At 49.2% G+C, this 18,808-nt stretch overlaps 1 protein-coding gene across 4 annotated transcripts in view; it reads left to right on the top strand.

Moving 5' to 3' along the window:
• Positions 1-18,808, top strand: part of WWOX (WW domain containing oxidoreductase) — a 915,589-nt gene that overhangs the window by 11,945 nt on the left and 884,836 nt on the right. The window lies entirely within an intron of this gene.

The following is an 18,808-nucleotide window of genomic DNA, read 5'->3' on the forward strand; positions in this document are numbered from 1 at the left end:
AGTGCAGTGTCAAAAATCTAGCAAGCTCCAGTCCCAGAGCAGAACTTGTCTTTTTTTTCTTTTTAAGACTAGACATCCTTTTTTATCTGTGGTTTTATGTATTTGTTCAGTCGCTTTTTGGGTGCCCTGGGTCTTCGTTGCTGCGTGCGTGTAGGCTGTCTCTGGTTGTGATGAGCGGGGGCTGTTCTTCCTTGCGCTGCACAGGTGTCTCTCTGCCGCGCTTCTCGTTGTGGGGCACCGGCTCTGCGGCGTGAGGGCGTCAGTGGTTTCGGCACACAGGCTCAGTTACTCCGTGGCAGGTGGGGTCTTCCCGGACCAGGGGTCAAATCAGTGTCCCCTGCATTACAAGGCCAGCTCTTAACCAGGGAAGCCCCAGAGCAGAACTTTTGACTTTTTTTTTTTAATTGAAAGGGATTTATTTAAAAATCAACTCTCAGACCTCATCCTGGACTGAGAATATGTTCAGTCCAATTTTCTGAATCACATTGGCATCAATTCTGTGTATTTGTCATCGATAGAAAAAACTGATGATGCTGTATTAAAAATAGTTGCTAGATCCTCAGTCATCTCGGAAACAATGTCGTGCTGATGTGTTGACCACTCTCTGTGAGGGTGTGGACTAAGTGTAGAATAATTAAGGAAAAAAATAAGGACTTAAGTCAGATCTCTCTATCTAACACTCAGTTACCCAGAGAAGTAACCAAAAGATCTCATTCCCTTAATCTTGTGGCTGGACAGTCTTTCCCTTTGGTTAGTAAGACATGTGACTTCTGATGGTCTGCGTAAGTGGTCAGGCTTGGCTCTGTCTGACACATGGCACGCCTTCGCCTGGGGGAAGCTCTGCTGACGTTTGCTATGGGAGGCTTACAGCATGGTTGTCACTTAGTTGCTAGGTCGTTTCCGAGTTGCTAGGTCGTTTCCGACTCTTTTGAGACCCCATGGACTGTAGCCTGCTAGGATCCTCTGTCCAGAGGATTTCCTGGGCAAGAATACTGGAGTGGATCCTTCCCATGAAGTGTCCTCCTTTAGGGCATCTTCCCAACCCAGGGATCGAACCCACGTCTCCTGCTTGGCAGGCAGATTCTTTACCATTGAGTCACCTGGGAAGCTGTAATACGGGACCAAAGGGGTTGGTCCAGAATACGCAGAGAGCTCCGTGCGGTGGGGTATCGAGTTGCGCTTGGAAGTGGGGAGGAGGTCCTGGAGCCTCGAGGAGAAACGTGCTGTGGTCAGAGTGGGCCTCAGGCCTCTTGCAGGGAACTCTGGCTCGTCACAGCCCTGACTTCTTCCCCCGTCACTGTGCTTGAGCTGTCTCGTGGACACTGCCAGGCGTGCCTGTGGTCCAGTGGCATGTGGTGGCGCGTAGTTGCGCTCAGGCTGGGAGGGAGGTGGGAGGGTCTCAGGGCACCACGCTGCCCCCCTGTCCCCGGCTCTGACCTCAGCTGCCTTCAGCTCTGCCTCCTCACCCTGGGGCCCCTCCGCTCTTGAGAAGCCCAAGTCTGGGGGAGCTCCTGAGATTTATTTCCTTAATTTTGTGAAATAATATCAGACCGAACATTCCAGGTAATCAAATCCTTGCAAATAACTGTCACACTGCAGCCCCGCCAGCAGGCTTAAAGAGAAGAGCTGAAGGCAGGCCTGTGGCTTTCTGTTCGTCTCTAAGGCGGCTTTGACATCCTGTGCCGTGGCCTTACAGTGTCCCTGCCCCAGGAGGTTGTGGCTTCCAGGTGAAGCCCTCCCTTCTCCTGAACTGTGACACGCCGGATTAGACATTGCTATCACCGCTCTGTTTCTGCCGCTTCACACGGAACTACTGGGAGCAGAGCAATCCAGGCGTCTTTGTTTCCAGCTCTCCCGGGCACTCAGGACTCGCCTTCTGGGGGAGCTTGGACGTGCTGGCCAGCCCTTGCCGCTCAGGGGGCCTGTGACCCACGTGGGAACTGCCGTCTTCAGCCTCCTGGACATCTGTGCTCTTGGGAGCAGAGGCGGCCATCACAAAACATACCAGCCTTTATGTTGAGAGTGGTGACTCCACAGCTGGAAACACAGGTAACCTGATCGGCTCTACAAAGGTTGGTTTACAAGCCCGGTGCTTTCCCGTGATGGTTTGGTTGAATTCCTGGCGGGGCACTGCTCTGTGCGACTTGCTCTTCGGGGACCCAGGCCCCCGGCCATAGGAGGGTGCTGACGGCATACCGCGTGTCTGCTGGGGACGGCCCGCCAGCGCCCTCTCCCCCGGCTCCAGGGGGCTGCAGGCCTTGGGACGTCACCTCCTCTGAAACTCGCCTTCTCCCTTGACCTCTGTCTGAGCACATCCTGAACCCGGAGGACCTTGTAGATGGAGTGCTGTAGCTTTCGGACCTCTCTCTGGAGCTCAGCATCGCAGTGTCCGGGCCAGTCCCCCCTGTGCACCAGAGCCGCTGCTCACAGGCTGAGTGGCCCGGAACCTGGTCCTGACCGCCGACCCGCAGAGACGAGGCGGGAGGCCAGTTCTGTTTGTGCTCGCTGTAGCACTGCCCAGGAAGGGGCAGGTGTCCGTAGCTCCCTGGAGTCCGTGGTGCGACGGAAATGATCTGGTAAGAGAAAGGAATGGAAGTGGCCTCAGCACAGTGACTGTTAAACGCAGACGGAGTCTCCCGCCAAGTCCCAGGAGAGGGGTTTCGCAGACTGGGGATCTCCCATCGTGGAAGATCCCATAGCCGCTTCTCTGGACTCTGGCCTTTTGGCTGAGCTGGTTGTTGACCTCTGCCTGTCAATAGCTCAGTGCAGACTGCTGCCCTCTCACACCTGAGGGCTGACCGTGCTCCTCAAAGGCCAGACCCTTTCAGCGCAGGGCTGCCTGAATGCCTCAGCGTGGGGCCGTGCCTGCCCTGTGCGCTGTCTGCTGTGAGCAGGCACGTCGGTTGGGAATCGTGCAGATGTTGCAGGGAGCAAAGTTACCATCACGGCGCCTAAGGAGGGAGGTCCAGCTCCTGTCAGACATCCACTGAAGAGCTGTTAACAAGGATGTGCGTGCAACGCCGCTGTTCTCAGCCTGCTGTTCACTGGCGATGGTGATGAAACGCTCTTCCCAACTCCAGCTTCTGGAAGATCCGTTTCCTCTTGGCTCTACTGGTCCTTGATTGCTGGGTGGACTTTTCCCTAGCTGCGCGCGCGGCTCCTCATTGCGGTGGCTTCTCTTGTCGCAGAGCATGGCTCTAGACCCCTGGGCTCAGCCGTTGGGGCTTTGGGGCTCTGGAGCGCAGGCTGAGAGCTGTGGCCCATGGGCTTCGTTGCTCCATGGCGTGCGGGGTCTTCCCGGGTCAGGAACCGAGCCTGTGTCTCCTGCACTGGCAGGCGGATTCTTTACTCCTGAGCCACCAGGGAGAGTCCCCAACGTCCAGTCTTAAAACCAACAGTGGCTAAAATTTGGTTTTTAAATCCCTTTTGGAGTGTAGTCAGGATGAAACATTTCTTTGACCTTCTGAGCCTTGATAACGCTGGGCTGTCTCAAAAGTTGTAACTTGAGGTCTGGAATAGCCTGGCTTGCATTTGATTTTTGAGTCAGGTGACCCATTAACAAAAACAAAACTGTTTTTTTCCCCCTGAACAAATACAAGCTGATCACCTCAGAATATACCAGTAAAATATATTTTAGGACCAACACTTCAATTTTCTGTAGATATTTATGTTATATATGATAAATCTCCTTAAGGTTCATTACAAGAATTCTAATAATGTGTGTACATGTGTGCACATACTTATATACCAAAATTTATATACTTTGAGATAAAAAAAAGTGTATGTTCACACTATCAAAGTCAACCCCAAATTTGTTCTTGAAACAAAATGGAGGTATCAGATTTCCAGCCTGGAATCCCAGAATGTTGGAGTTGAATGTTGAAACTGGTTGTTTTGGTTAGAGAGCCCATGTTTTAGAGCTTGGGGTCTTGTTCCAAAATCATCTGTTGAAATTCCAGTGTGACGTATAGTCGCTGTGTTCTTTTATCCTGCAAATCATCGGCACGATGAATTCATCTCTGGCGTAAATGCTACCAGTTGTGCATCGATCCCAGAAGAGTGCTTTTCTTCACGTGGAAAAGTGTGTCCATCCTTTAGGTTTAAACCCACCAGAGCCTCTTTCTCTCCACCCTCAGGTCTTCAGTTTTCTTTTCCACACCTAGTGTAACTAAATTTTGCCTTCTGGCCTAAATCACGCCATTGACTCCCCCTGTCCCAGTTATTCCAAAAGATCCCGTATGTTCAAGGACAAGAGGGTGCCTTGGAGTCAGTTTCTTGTTTAAAGCTCCCTCATGTGGGAACATTACACTTGAGATCTTGAAATGCCTGATTACAGTCTCCTTCCCGGTTGTCAACAAGATTTAAACTAGTGGGATCGTGACGTTTATCTCCTTTTTAAGAACCTGGTGCTTGTTAAGCGGAGGGGAATTTTTTGAAGTAATCTAAATGATCTTTTGGGAATTCAGACCCCCGTTTTAAATGAAAAACATTTGTGACTATTTTATGATCAAATACACCCATGTAAGTGAAATGATTTTGCAGTTATTCCAAGAAACTATTGAGATTTTGGACAGTATTGGAAGAAGTCCTTGAATAATATGACATAAAAATTGAGAATTAGTACTTACAAATTAAAGAACCTTTTTTACATTTAAATATTCTTAGACATTGAATAGATGTGGGAATCACACGATCAGAATATTTGAGAAGCCGTATGTCTAAAGGAAGAGGTCAGCTGAAATATTCTAATGAGCCTCATCTCATAATTGGGTAATCACATTTAAAACTTATTTAAAAATGTATGCCATAGGTAATATGTAAATGATATATGTGCCTCAGATGTCAGCTAAAGCTTTCTTGTCAGATGAGGTCAGTTGAATTTCATACTTGCATGTATGTTGAGATTTTAATTTATTTGTTATAAATAAGCATAACAAACGAAATTCATACAAGCTGCTCTTCATTGCCAAAGTGGTTTAAAATCATCACTTAAAAAGAAGTATTTAAAAATAGTTCCACCCTAATTAAGATTACAAATGTTTTATCAGGTTTGACAACTTGACGGTTATTTTACTTAACCCCGAATATAAGATACTTGATTTTTGCTTTTGCATAGTACAGTGACATAGCAGTTGTGAGGAAAGAAAGGGTTCTGTGTATTTTGTGTGAATTACCTAAGAGAAAAGTCTGCCTATAGGTTTATATTTTCTCTCCACTAGAGGGCGCTGTTGCCCTTTGAGACAATTAAACAAAAGCGGTAGCATCTCAGTAGTTTTCTTCCTCTCAGTGGGGTCTTGCTTTCATTTTCGTTAAATAACGACTTCTACTTTCCTAACATATCTTTCAGGTTTTGTATGTTCTGGTGAAAGAGTTCACACTGAAGACTGTTGCTTCTCTTTCTTTCTCACCCCTTCCTCTTGCCTCCCCCTTTTTTCCCCCGGTATGAAATTCCAAGGATGAAGAGATCCATTTAGAAAAAGGCCCATTGTGTTCAGGGAGCAGCCCATTCTGCCAGATTACACCAGGGCATGTGTTCTTGTGACATTATTGGTTTTGAGTGTGCTGGCCTATCAGTAATGTGGTTTTTTATTTCTAAGTGGAAATTGTAATATTTAAATACTACTACCCCTGTTTAAGGTTCATTTAGAAGGCCTTGGTGATCTTACAGTTTTTTCTAAGAATATAGAATTTCTCTGCCTCCCTCCCCCAGCCTACTCAGTGTTATATAATTTATTGTAATTAGATTGCTTAGTAATGATATGTTTTTGCAGTAGAAAGAAAATGTGTCCTTTTGGGCTTAGTATATGCTTCTTAACTAAGAGAGGCCATGTTAAACCAAATACTTAATATGAAGCAGACGGCCTATATCTTCACGTACAAGATCTTAAGGAGGGTAGTTTTTATTTTGGCTCTGTAACCCGAAGTTGGAGGCAACCCATTAATTGTATGCTTCAAACAGAAATTTGACCCAGAAGAGAAAATCCTTTTGGCTTTATGAAACTACTTATTTTCAAATTTTAAATGGGGACAAAATGAATACACCATATTACATGCTTTTATTTCTGTTCTTTCTCTCAGCAACCTTTTTCTCGCTCCAAAATGAAAAGAGCCAGCAAGAACTGCGAATATACTTGTAATGGTGGGAAGCTCCTTCACCAGTCTCAGAATGCTCTGCTCATTGCTTTGCAGATGTTTCCATTGTCTGTCCCGTAAAAAAGGTTATAACTCTGTGGCAGTTGTGGGAATCATTCCAGACTTGACGATGAAAGGCCTGCTGGCTGTCGGAAGCCCCTTGACCGTCGCTAGTTTAGGATGACACAGGATGGTGCGGCCACAGTCTTTGTTCATTCTCTGCAGTGTTACACACACGCACGCACGCATGCACGCACACACACGCACGCACACACACACCCCCCCTGCCTGGATCCGAGTCCTCTGCCGTTTCTAGAGTAATTTCTCAGGGTGGGGTGTGGTCAGTAGAAGAAGGGCCCTCATGCAAAGATCTCTTAAATTAAGTCCATAGATTGATGAAAGAGCAAATTCCAGAAACTTAAGCGGTTCTTACCTGAATTCTGATTCTCCCTTCAGCTTAGTAAGTAAGCAACACTGCGTTTCCTGAAGGGCCAGTGTCTGTCTGCACAGCGCCCCGTAGGTGGACTGAGCGGGAAGCATCCTCCTGATTATGTAACGAGTTGCCTGACAAGGATGGGCCCTAAAAGTGTTACGTGTTTACCAGGCTGTGCTGCTTGGCTTTCGGGATCCTTCTTGTTAGAAGCCTCACTGAGACAGTGTTGTCACTGAAAGCAAAGCAGGTTCTCCTCGCTAGACCCCGAGAGGATGACTGAGACGGCGTGCTCCAGCGAGGCGCAGAGGTGTGGGCTGGGTGGGGCTGCTGACGTGTGTGTGATGGGGGAGGCAGTCTCCCTGGTGTCTGTAATATTCCTCCCTCGGTAGGCTGGGAGCACCAACTGGTGGGTGGACCCAGGCCTTCCAGAGGAACAGATGACCTCCTGAAAGAAGGACGCAGTTCAGAATCAGAAGTTTCTGGTGTAGTTGTATGGAAACGGAAGTGAAAACAAACGATATTTTTCATTCCCACCCTTAGCTCTGAAACGTACTTCATTATTCCAGGTTAGTATTGATTGATCACTGTCGTTTTGTCTTATATTAACAGCTCTTTAGAATTTGCGGATGTTCTGTACTGCTTGTCTTATTTAAAATTCTCGCGGCAGTGCTCCCAAGCTCTCCTGAACTTGTGTCTGGCTGAAAGCCCAGGGAGGTGAGGTGACCTGCCCAAGGTCACACAGCTCCTGAGCCATGGGTGCCTGCAAAAGCAGAGCAGAGAACGTCCGAGTCCGTGCCTGGGCCCTCTTCCCCTTGCTGCTCCCTTCCTGCGAGGAACTGCTCAGTCCTGACCACGCTCTTCCCCAGCAGCTTATCCAGTCTACCTGAAGTCAACAAATTTACCGTCCTTAAACATCTACCAGAGCCTGCTCTGTGCCAGGTGTGTGCTGAGTGTGGGGTCTGAAGGGAAGGTGGAGACCTGAGACCTCGGGCCTGCTGGGCGATCGTGGTGCTCGGACACTTTCCCTGTCGGAAGAACTCCCCTTTGCTGTCACTGTAGAGTTAGTTTGGGGAAAGCGCTGCAGGGGACAGGAGCTGGCATTTATCAGACTCAAACACGCGCCAGGCGCTGGCCTAGAATTATTTGTTATTGTTGTAAAATGTGTTCCTTATGGAAAACTTAGAAAATGCAGATAAGTAAAAGGAAAAATAAATACAGATTAAAAAAAAAATCACCTCACATCCTTACCAACCGAGAATCACTGTCAATATGTAGTCTGTGACTCCCAGCATTTTTTCCTTCGCTTCTTTTCTTCTGTGATTTTTCTGTTTAAACTGTGGTCATGAGCACCTTTCCCTGCCATAGAATATTCTACAGCGTCATAAGGGGTCCGCATAGCCATTATATGGTTCTAACCGTCTCTCCTCTATGGCACATTTGGGTGCATTTCAGCGTTTGGATAGCTGTGGAATGGAGATGAACATTTTGTAATTAAATGTTTCTGCCCATCAGTGACTATTCTAATAGGTTTATTCTCTGGAAGTGGAATTGCTGAGTCAGGGGAAGTGTTTCTTAACCTTAAAATCTTGGTCTGTTCTGTCAAGCCACACCCCCGGAAGCTTGGAGCAGTCCAAACGCCCCTTTGCTCTGCATCCTTGTCAGTTTGGGCGTTTAGCATTTTTTAGCAATGTCACTTGAAGTTGCACGTCTCTGGTTAATCAGCTCTCCCTGTGTTTGGCCGTTGGTGTTTATTTTTTATGACTTCTGGTTTTAAGCTGTCTTGGCTGTGCTGGGTCTTGCTGTCTGCACGCTTTTCCCTGGTCGTGGTGAGCGGGGATGGCTCCTCGGTTGCGGCGCGCAGACTTCGTTGCGGTGGCTGTGCCAGTGGGGCATGGGCTCCCCTTGTCCCCTGCATTTGAAGGCAGGTTCTTAACCACTGGACCGCCAGGGACGTCCCTGTATGCACTCTTTTATGAATTGCCTTTACAGGCGTAACTGTTGAATATGTATTGATTGCTAATTGATTGCTTGATTCATGTGGCATAATTTAATTTTCAAAATGTCCCTTCGTCTCAGAAGTTAATTTATCTCAAAGCGCCTGTTGTTTCAGTCCACAGTCAGTGTTGGGATCCAGAGGTAATTCATGAGGAGGAAGTTGGCCTCACCCCCCAGCTGGCTTCACTAATGACTTGTAAGCCTGTGTCTTATCCCTCACACCAGCTACAGCTCCCATCACAGGCACCCCTGCTTCGCACCTGTGTGTGTGGATGGAGGCACCCAGAAAATTCAAGGTTGCCCAGCCTGCAGTGGACCTTGAATCCCACGATGATGCACAGGTCACATCCGGTCCTCTGGGTTTTGCAGATCTCCCCCCAAAGCATCTCTTCGTGGCCGGAGTCCCTTTTCAGAGCCTTACTGTGCGTCTTCTCGTTTGATGAGCCTGGCTCCCGTGTGGTGAAATCATAGCACTGCTGAGAAAAGTTGTGCTGACAACACACAGATAGGTGGCGGGTTTCTGTCTGGAGAAGGAGCAGGGTGCCAGGGAAGAGCATGGGACGCGGGAAGCAGACGTGACCCAGTTTCCAAGCCCAGCCTAGGCCACGTCCTGTCTGACTGACTTGGGCCCAGTTCCTCTCCTCTGAGCTCTGGTTCTGCATCTGGGAGACATGGGCACTTTTTCTGCTTTGCAGAGTTGTTAAAGATGGGAACTCCAGAACGCCCAGGGAATTGTCCGCCCCACACTGCAGGGGCTTAATGAACTGCAGTCATTTCAGTAATGGGAGGCAGGGCGATCAAGTTACTGAGATTAGTTTGGTATTTTCCTGGCTTCCTGGTTTTTGGATACTCCAAAGGCTGCTGTCATATCTGTGAGTTTGTCCTAAAACGACCTTTTTCAATAAACTGTTTTAGGCATCTACTTGTCTTTGGTATGAAGGGAAACATTTGAGTTATTTTTTGTTTGTTTGTTTGGAGGTCAGATGGTAGATGCATCCAGAAAAAAAGAGTCAAGAGAAGGATGAGGTTATTTTTCTTGCAGGCATGGAAGAAAAAAAAAAGATCAATTAAATTTGGGAGGAAAAAGGACAGAAAACTATTAAACTTTAAATGGATGCATTGTAGTAACATCTTTATTCTAAAAGCCTAGTATCAGAGCTCTGCTTCATTTTAGTTTGTGATGGTTTTCAGGGCTGCCTGGAATATCAAGTATAAACGCCCAGCTTAGCTGTCCCATTCACTTGAAACTATGGAAGAACCCATCAGCGTGGATCCTTTTTTGTTAGGACCCGCCGAGAGGTGTCGGCAAGCATCTTCTCCGGGTTCAGAAAGGTAACCAGACGTCAAGTACCTTTGCTGAGCCCTGGACCCTCGATTTGGTGATGATGACTAGGAAACTTCGAGGGGGGCTGTGCCGCCCAGGGTAGACAGGCTGTGTGATGCTAGCTGGATACTCGAGCAGAGGCCTGGGGTAAGAAGGGCGTTTCTGAGGAGGCTGTCACCATGCCGAGTTTCCGTAGGTGAAAGCGTTGCTGGTCCTTGGACGGCATGTTTTCTGGTTGCTGTAGGCTGCAGCCTCCCGGCCCTTCTGCACCTCTCCTCGAAGTGCTGAGCAAAGACAGAGGCTCAGGGGGAGAGAGGATGGGGTGCTCTTGGCCTATGTAACATCGGCGAATTCGCCAGCAGCCCCTCCATCGAGGAAGCTGTTTTCCCGGTGATCGCACGAAGCCAGAGGATGAAAATAGTCAATCTCTTTCACACGGGCAAATTCTGCCGTGTCAGCCACCGGTGGCCGGAAGGATGGGCCTCAAAACTCTCTGCATCTTGCCGCTTCAGGTCTGTTCACTGCCTTCCGCTTTTCTGCCTGGTGTATCATACAGGGGGGCGGCTGTGGCGTCTCCTCTCCGCAGCTGGGTTTGAGAAGCTTCTTTCTATCAGCTGAAATACGATCACTGTGTTCCAAGTGGCATTACTACGGAGGTTAAAAAAAAAAGAAGGAATGCTGTTATAGCTTTCTCAGGAAAGGAAGTTTCCATTCCAGGTGCTCGTACCAGCTTGAGTGTGTGACGAGGTGGAGAGTTAACAGATGCATCCAGGGGACGTCTCAGTCAGGGAGCGGAGTCAGGTTTTTGGCAGAGGATACCCTGCTTTCAGCCTAAAAAGCTGACTTGGGCGCCGCGGGTCTCTGTGCCTGAGGGCCTTTCTGTACCGACCTGGCCACGGCCGATGGCTGGTGTTTCTCTCTCATGCTCCGGTTGGCCTGACCAGCGAGGGACGTGACCAGCGGAAGCCCGTGGTGTCTGCGCGTCATCCTGGGGCCCTGTCACTCACCCCAGGGTGCACGCGCATCTGTCGCCATGTTCTTACAGGTTAACAGTGCCATCTTGCTCAGCTGCAGCCCTGGAGGTCAGAAGTCTGAAATCAGTCTTGCTGGCTGAAGTCAGGTGGTCTGGCAGGGCCTACATCCCTCCGGAGGCTCTTCAGGAGACCCTCTTTCCTCACCTTTTAATTTTTTTCTATTTTTTTGCCACACCACGTGGCATGCTGGGGGATCTTCGTTCCCTAACCAGGGGCCGAACCTGCGCCCCCTGCAGTGGAAGCATGGCGTCTCAACCACTGGACCACGTTTGGACGTCCCCTCCTCACCTTTTTATTTTTTTAATTGTTTGTTTAGTTGATTGGCGGCCGCGCCGGGTCTTTGTGTTCTTCAGGAGCTTTCTCTGGTTGTGGCAAGCGGGGGCTACTTTCTGGTTGAGGTGCGCGGGTTTCTCATCGCGGTGGCTTCTCCAGAGCACGGGCCCTGCAGGACACAGGCTCTGTTCTCGTGGCTCACGGGCCTGGTGGCTCCATGGCACGTGAAATCTTCCTGGGTCGGCAGGTGGATTCTTAACCACTAGGCCACCAGGGAAGTCTCCTCCTCGCTTGTTGAGCGGCTTGGCCGGTGGACGTTTCCTTGACCTTGAACGCGTGTCACTTCCCGTCACGTCCCCTTCTCCTCTTAAAGACAGATCTCCCTCTTAGAGCAACACCGTCCGTCACCTGGGATCCACCGGGGCCAGCAGCAGGACGCCCCGTCTCTAGACCGTTATCGTCCTCACGTGCAGAGTCCCTTCTGCCGTAGGTTGACTCAGGGTCCGGGGCTCGGATGTGGGCATCTTTGGGGGCCGCTGCTCAGGTGCCGCAGCAGAAGGCGGGCCGTCTGCAGGGCCTCCTCTCCTGCAGCACCGACGTCTTCTGCCCCGCGCCTCTTCCCCTCCTGCCGGCTCCTCTGTGCCAGGTGGCTGTCTTTCCTAGGTTGCGTCCGGCCCGGGGCCCGGCTGTTCTGAGTTTGGGAGTAGCCCTGTGATCCCCCTTGTCCTCTGGTCGGAGTTTGTCCAGGACAGGGTGGTGTCTAAATGTTGCTGATGCCTGTAGTGCTGCTGAGTGACTTCTGGCCCAGTGTGACTGGGGCTGAGGGAGGGGGACCCTCTCCCACGTGCTCGTTTGGTCACGAGTAGAGCCTCCCAGCTAGGACGCAGGGGTAACGGGGGTCTGTGGCCTGGATCTGGCCCTCAGGTGGTTGGTTTGGTCTGCGTAGAAAAGACCTGTGGTGTTTGCTGGTTTTGTTTCAAATGAATTGCCAACATGTTAAAATCAGGAGAGTTGGCTTAATAGTAGCCTTGAGTTGGGGCTTCCCTGGTGGCGCAGTGGTAAGTAATCCTCCTGTCAATGCAGGAGGTGGGTTCGATCCCTGGGCCAGGACGATCCCCTGGAGGAGGAATTGGCAACCCACTCCAGTATTCTTGCCTGGGGAATCCTATGGACAGAGGAGCCCGCTGGGCTAGAGTCCACGGGGTGGCAGTCGGGCGCGACTTAGTGACTCAACAACAAATCTTTGAGTTCTGACTCTCAGAAGGATCACAAGAGCAGGCCCCAGTGGGCCTTGTGCCCTGCAAGCAGAATCGCACCCAGGTTGTCTCCTGGGAGCATGTGCTGCTGCCCGCCCGGTCTGTATGGATTCTCGAGGCTGGAACCCTGGTGTGGGGTCTGCCGTGAGGGCTGTGTAGAGAGACGGCTGGCTGGCTGGCAGCAACAGATGCATCCTCAGTTCCCTCACACGTGCCGTCAGCAAACTGACTGCTGAGAACTGGGTGCCAAGTCTTCAGCGCAGATCCAGACGAGCCACCGTGCCTCTTTAGAGCTGGAGGCTGCCCAGAATCTCGGCCACTTGGCCTTTCTGTTTCTAGAGGACGTTTGCATCGGTTTGCTTTAGGGTAAAATTTTTTTTTTTTAACCATACATTTCCCTGTACACATGTACACATGTAGTTTCTAATTACTTCTGTAATTCTTTGTTTGTATTTAAAAGCACAGGATACTAAAGCCTTTTTTGTTTAATTCTTGATATGTCTGCAAGTGAATCACCAGGTAGGTTCTTATAAACGAACGATAAGGTTCGCTGGCTTGACTGATGCTCTTTAAGTCTTTCTGGCAGTCTCTGATTCCTCTTAAGCTTCATCTCCACTTTGGCCTCTTCTGGGTAACTGTGAAGGGAAGGAAAACCTGTGAATAAGTGCAGGGTGAGCGAAGTCACAGTTAACTTGAACAAAGTGTGGATCTGTGGTTGTTGCCATGCCTTTTACCTGTCACTTGTATTAATCCACACTTTCTTTTCTTGCCTTGTGCTAATAAGTGTACAGCTGTATTAGGATTTTTTTTTTTTAACAGACGTCTCTCTGCCTTTTGATGTTTGTATTTATAGTCTGAGCAGCTCGGCATACTGCTCAGATAGCGTGTGCTAAAAATTCGAGGTTGGTCTGAATGGCAGGCTTCCTCGTTCCGTCTGTGGGCAGATTGCCCTCCCGGTCCTGGCTGGCTCTCCTGTCTCTGTGATCTGTGCTTCCCTCCACGTTTGGACTCGGCCCTGGAGCTCTCAGCCCTCCCTTCCTTGCGCTGCCGACCGAATAGCGGAGCTCGGCTGACGCTGTTATTAATCTGACAACGTGTATACCAGTGGGATGTTATAATTGCCGCGATTCTTCTCTACTCCTTTCAGTTTCTCAGTTCCTCAAATGGTATGGCAGCTGCAAAGCATAGTATTTGACCACGAAGTGGAGAATCGTTTCCCAGACTTTGAATTTTATATTCTGTCGAGGCTTCAGGGAAAGTGGTCGCATTTTCAGAGAGTGTATTTGGGTTTACAAATTCCAAGCAGATTTTTTTTTTTATTATCCATTATATAAAACTTAAACATCAGCTGAATTGCAGACTTTTGAAAATTTTCGGGTGGCACACGCAGTCTTCAGGAGTGACTTCCAGATTTCATGTTTCGGTGACTGTAAAGCTGGTCTGTCCTGGGCTGAATAATTGAATACTGTTTAAAGGGCCCAGCAGTCATCCTCATGGGTCCACAGAGGAGTACCTGAAAGTGAAATAGTTTTGAACTAGCTCCCAAAGAAGAAATGCCAGTGGCTTTACAGGAATGTGGAAGCTGAACTCCCGAAGCTTCTAGACTGCACGTCCTAGGAGGTTAACCCGAGGGATGCTAGCTTACGTAAGAGAGCGGTGTGCTCAGGAGTGTGAGTTGAGCTGGGTAGGGACAGAGCTGTCACGGGTACAAACAAGTGACTCCAGGTTTACGCTTCTGCCCTCCTAACAGATTGTGTGCACGTTGCTTGGGTATTAGGGGGCTCTCTGTGTTTTCTTCAGTGCCCCTTGACTGTTCGTTTTAGGAAACTGGGCTCTATATTGTATGGTTCTCTGTGTGTGTGCACGTGTGTGCCCTTCCGCATCAGTGGGGAGAAGCAACTCTTGTGACAAGTAAGAAACAGCAAACACTGTTCATGTTGACTCAACTGTTGGCTTAAATATTAGTACTGAATCTCAGAGTCAACATGCTCGCAGGCTGGCTTTGTTTTAAATGAAGTCCATGATAGGAAGCTCTCCACTCTTCCTGCTAGCATTTCTGCATAGCTCTCAGGAATCTCTGCTTAGAAATTTACTGATTTTCCTAATTCTGGGCGTTGCCGTAAATGATCATGTGGACGTTGCAAAGATGGTTTTCTGTGCACAGAATGCTTGTAACGTTAGCCTGCTGAATTTTACCCATCCCTTGAGTCTTTGGGGAACCATTAAGCCCTCTTCTTTAGTTTCTGTAAGCTTTTTTTCATCATGACAGTCAGTGTGAGAGTTTTCTTTTTCTTCTGTGATTCAGAGCCTGTCTCTGGCTCATCTCTGTGTTCTCTGTTTAGTTTCATATTTTACTTTAATCTTTCTGAACATCAGTATCTGTCATTATGGTATTTAAGCTCTTGGAAGAGTCCGGTGGTTGCCAACTTTTTGAGAAAATAAAGCACTCTGCTGTTGTGATGTCCTGCTTAGGCTGAGTTAACAACTCCACGGTATTTGGCGAAGGTCGTGATGAGTGGGTGCTGCTTGTTTAATTAATAGTAGGGACTATCTTCCTTGTTTTGAGGAGCATAACTTGGATTTTGGAAAGCTTGATTGTGTTTTTTTTTTTTCCCCTCCACGGTAGACGTGAAAAGAACCAGGAGGGTATGAGGATATTTATAATATTGTCACATGCTGATCCTGCTGTGCTGATGTGTACAAGAGAGAAAATCCAGAAGAAAGCCTTCAGTTGCAAGGAGAGGCCGTTTCTGGTGTGCATGCTGTGGGCGCAGCAAGAGAGAAGAGGGCAAGAATGAGGCATGGAGCGAGGGCAGGGTGTCGCCTGCACACTGAGGACCCTGCAGTGTGGACCCCACGGGCTCCTCTGTCCTGGGGGAGGAGGACAGGCCCTGCTGGGTGGGGAGGGTGCAGAGTGCCCCCGCAGGCGCACCTCCTGGAGCCGAGGTGCCCTGCCTCCAGGCGCTCTAGTTTTTCCAGCAGAGGATTAGCAAGGACAGGGCAGCACGCAGCCTGACTTCTCAACATTTTTAATTGGAAGATAATTGCTTTTCCATGTTGTGTTGGTTTCTGCCATACAACCAGCCATAAGTGGGCACTTGGCCCCACCCTCGTGAGGCTCCCTCCCGCTCCGTTTCACTCCCCTAGGTGGTCAGAGCCCCAGCTGATCCCTGTGCTGTAGGGCAGCTTCGCGCGCGTTGCAGTGCAGCACATCCCATAGATAGGTTGCAGTGCTGTTGTGATACGCATGTTTCGGCGCTGCTCCCGGCTGGTCCCACCCTCTTCTCCGCCCGCTAGGTCCACAAGCCTGTCCTCTGCGGCTCTGTCTCTGCTCCTGCCCTGCAGTTTGGCTCCCTGGTACCATTTTCCCACGTCTGCTTTGGACAGGTCCAGTGTGGTTGACCAGGTGTTGGGGAGGACTTCTCTCTGAGAGGGGAAGGATTTTGTTTCCTTGAACGTGAACGTCTGAAATCGTGTCCACATTTCTCTTTAGAAGCACGAGAGAGAGGCAGCAGGGAGAGCTTGGACATTCAGCTCGATACTCGCTCAGGTTTTCTTACCCCATAAAGGAAATTCTGTGAACTGTGTTCTGATCCTGGAGGCCATCTCTCTCGACTCCTGTACGTTGGATCACAGGAGACTCTTCATTCTGTGAACTGAGACACTTTCTTCCATCCATGACATTGATCTAAATCAGGCTTTCTTTTCTTTCTACTAAATTTTTCAATTATCAAGAAGCTAAAAGAATAATTAGACTGAAAGTATTACTGGGGGATAAAAATTAAACCGCTTCTGCTAAAACTGACCCCAAAAGATAATAGGAAGGAAAATGACATTTCTAGGCGTGTCTGTCTGATTTCCCTTTCTACTTGATTTGAATTATTTCAGGAGTTGAATACGGGCTTTCCTGATGGCTTCGTGGCAAAAAAAAAAAAAAAAAAAATCTGTCTGCAGTGTAGGAGACTCAGTAGATGTGGGTTTGATCCCTGGGTCGGGAGGATCCCCTGGAGGAGGGAATAGCAACTCACTTCAGTATTCTTGCTTGAAAAATCCCACGGAGAGAGGAGCCTGAGGGCCTATAGTCCATGGGATTGTAAAGCGTGGGACACAGCTGAGTGACTTAGCACTTAACACACAGACGTTGAACACAGAAGTGTGTGTACATTCGTGTGACTTTCAAGATCTCTAGGATAGAGAATTCGCCCCTGTAACTGGAATTTATCCAGCATGCAAATGCAGGTAGCTGATTGTCTTATATGTGCTTGCCATTGAATGATGGGTAGGTGTGATAACTATATATAAAATTATATTAAAGTCCAAGAGGTGCTTTTATGGCGTCAGGCTGGAAATGGGATCCGATTTTCTTATGGCTTTTTCATGTCCGTTTTGATGAATCTATTTATTACTTCTATAATGAGTAGTACACATGGTTGGTTAGCCAAGTTATTGAACTTTATCAACCTTGGCTGAAATTCACAATGCGTGCCAAACTTGTTGTAACATGTAAGAAATTACATCTGGGCTAAAAGGTTCAATAATGATTACTCTTGTAATGGAATCTTTTACAAAGCATGGGATTTCACGATATGCCTATGCTTTTTAAAAATTATAGTGATACAGTGAGACAAGGAATGCTGCAGAGCTGAGAAAAAGGATCAGCCTGTGGAATAGGTTCAGGCTTGGGACAGGTTCCTGCGACTCCCAGGACGCGGTGAGCAGATTTTCCGGTCTTGTCTCCTGGTTGTGTACTTCAGGGTTGGTTTTCATATTGCTCTCAACTTAATTTTTTTTTTTTTCTTCACTGGTATACAGAGCTCCATTTCATAGACAGAATGGCACATCATTGCCACTTCTATCACACTGAGTATTGAAGGTTAAAAACACAGAAGCATTTGGTTTTGAAAACATGGCAAATAGCCAAGACCTCACTGGAGCGAGCCTTGTGAACTCTTTGGGTCCAGAGGACAGACCCTAATGGTGCGCTGTTACACCCCATCTGTTTATAAAGTCCACACTGATTTGAAGTGTGTGGCGCACTCTTCAAAATCACGGTGACTCGAGGTGCGTAGAACATCTTACTCTAAACGAGAGGAATTTGAGCTTAGATTGGTCAGGTCGCCCACAGAGAGGTGTGGGGCTTTGCAGGCCCCAGCGAAGGGCGTATTTTACCCCCTTTTCCAAGCTCTGCACCGAGAGCGAAGTGGGACCCTCGGTGTGGCGAACGGAAGGCTGGCGGCCTCTCCGGGGGGCTGTGGGCTTTCTGATCCTGGGGCCGGAGCCCACCCCTGCAGCAGGCATGGGGCATGGGAGGAGAGGAGAGGTGGGCTTGTGGGCCCACTACGTGGCTGCCCCGGCTGCCAGGGCCGGGGTCAGTGAGGGCAGGGGGTAGTAACACAGCTGGGGTCCCTGCACCCAGACAGACGTGTCAGAAGTGGGAACCCGGCCTCAGGAATGAAGCCTTGGCACAGCAGGACCGCAGCATACACGCGTGTCCACTGCCCAGTTTTATTTTGGGTTGTGAGCCCTCGCTCTTTCTTAGGTAATTAGATATGCTTTTTTTTGTTAATAAAAAGAAAAAAAAAGAGAAAAAATCTCTGTGCTCTTCAGCTTGCTGACGCTCAAGCCCTGCACCTCGTCCTCAACCCACGAGTCTCAGTGTCCTCACCATGAAGCGGGTGCCGTGACACCAGCCTGGTGGTCTCGAGAGAATCCAGTGACCATTGGGCACGACCGTGTGGACTCCAGCACAGAGGGAGCTCGGTTTTTTCTTGAGAGGTTAAAAAAGGAGCTGGTGTCGGGCGCACTATTGTACGAGACAGAGAAGAAAAGTCACTCACGTTTTAAATTCATTGACTGACTTGCTGCGGGATGCCTTTATCCATCAGTCTCTGTCCCGCTTTGGGAGTTTGACAAATATTTGCTGATTTTGTCCGACTGCCCTTGGGCAGTGGGCGCAACCGCCAGTGGATTGCAGAAGGGATTTCTGCAAAGCCCTGGTTTCCCGTGCCCAACTTGGACAGCATCCATGCTTTTAGCAGAAGAGACAGAATAAGGTAGGCCTTTTTCGTTCCACATCCCCTGAGCGCAAGCCTCAGCTTTTCCCGTGGCGAGTGAGCATCGCGACCCAAGTAGGAGAGGAAAGCGCAGAGCAGGGAGAGTGCGCCTCGCTCCAGGGAAATGGAAATACCTTGCTCCGCTCAGCTTTCCCAGGGGCCCGCGTGCCGACAGCTGTCCAGAAGGAGAGTGCACTGGGGGCGCCCCCTCTGAGTAGCCAGTGGACGGCCGCCTGCCTTCAGTTGCAGTCCCCCCTGTGCTCAGCTAGCACAGGCCATGTGCTCAGGCTGGGGGAGCAGGGTGGAAG

This window comes from Budorcas taxicolor, chromosome 18 (genome assembly GCF_023091745.1).
Source record: "Budorcas taxicolor isolate Tak-1 chromosome 18, Takin1.1, whole genome shotgun sequence".
Taxonomy (NCBI): Eukaryota; Metazoa; Chordata; class Mammalia; order Artiodactyla; family Bovidae; genus Budorcas; species Budorcas taxicolor.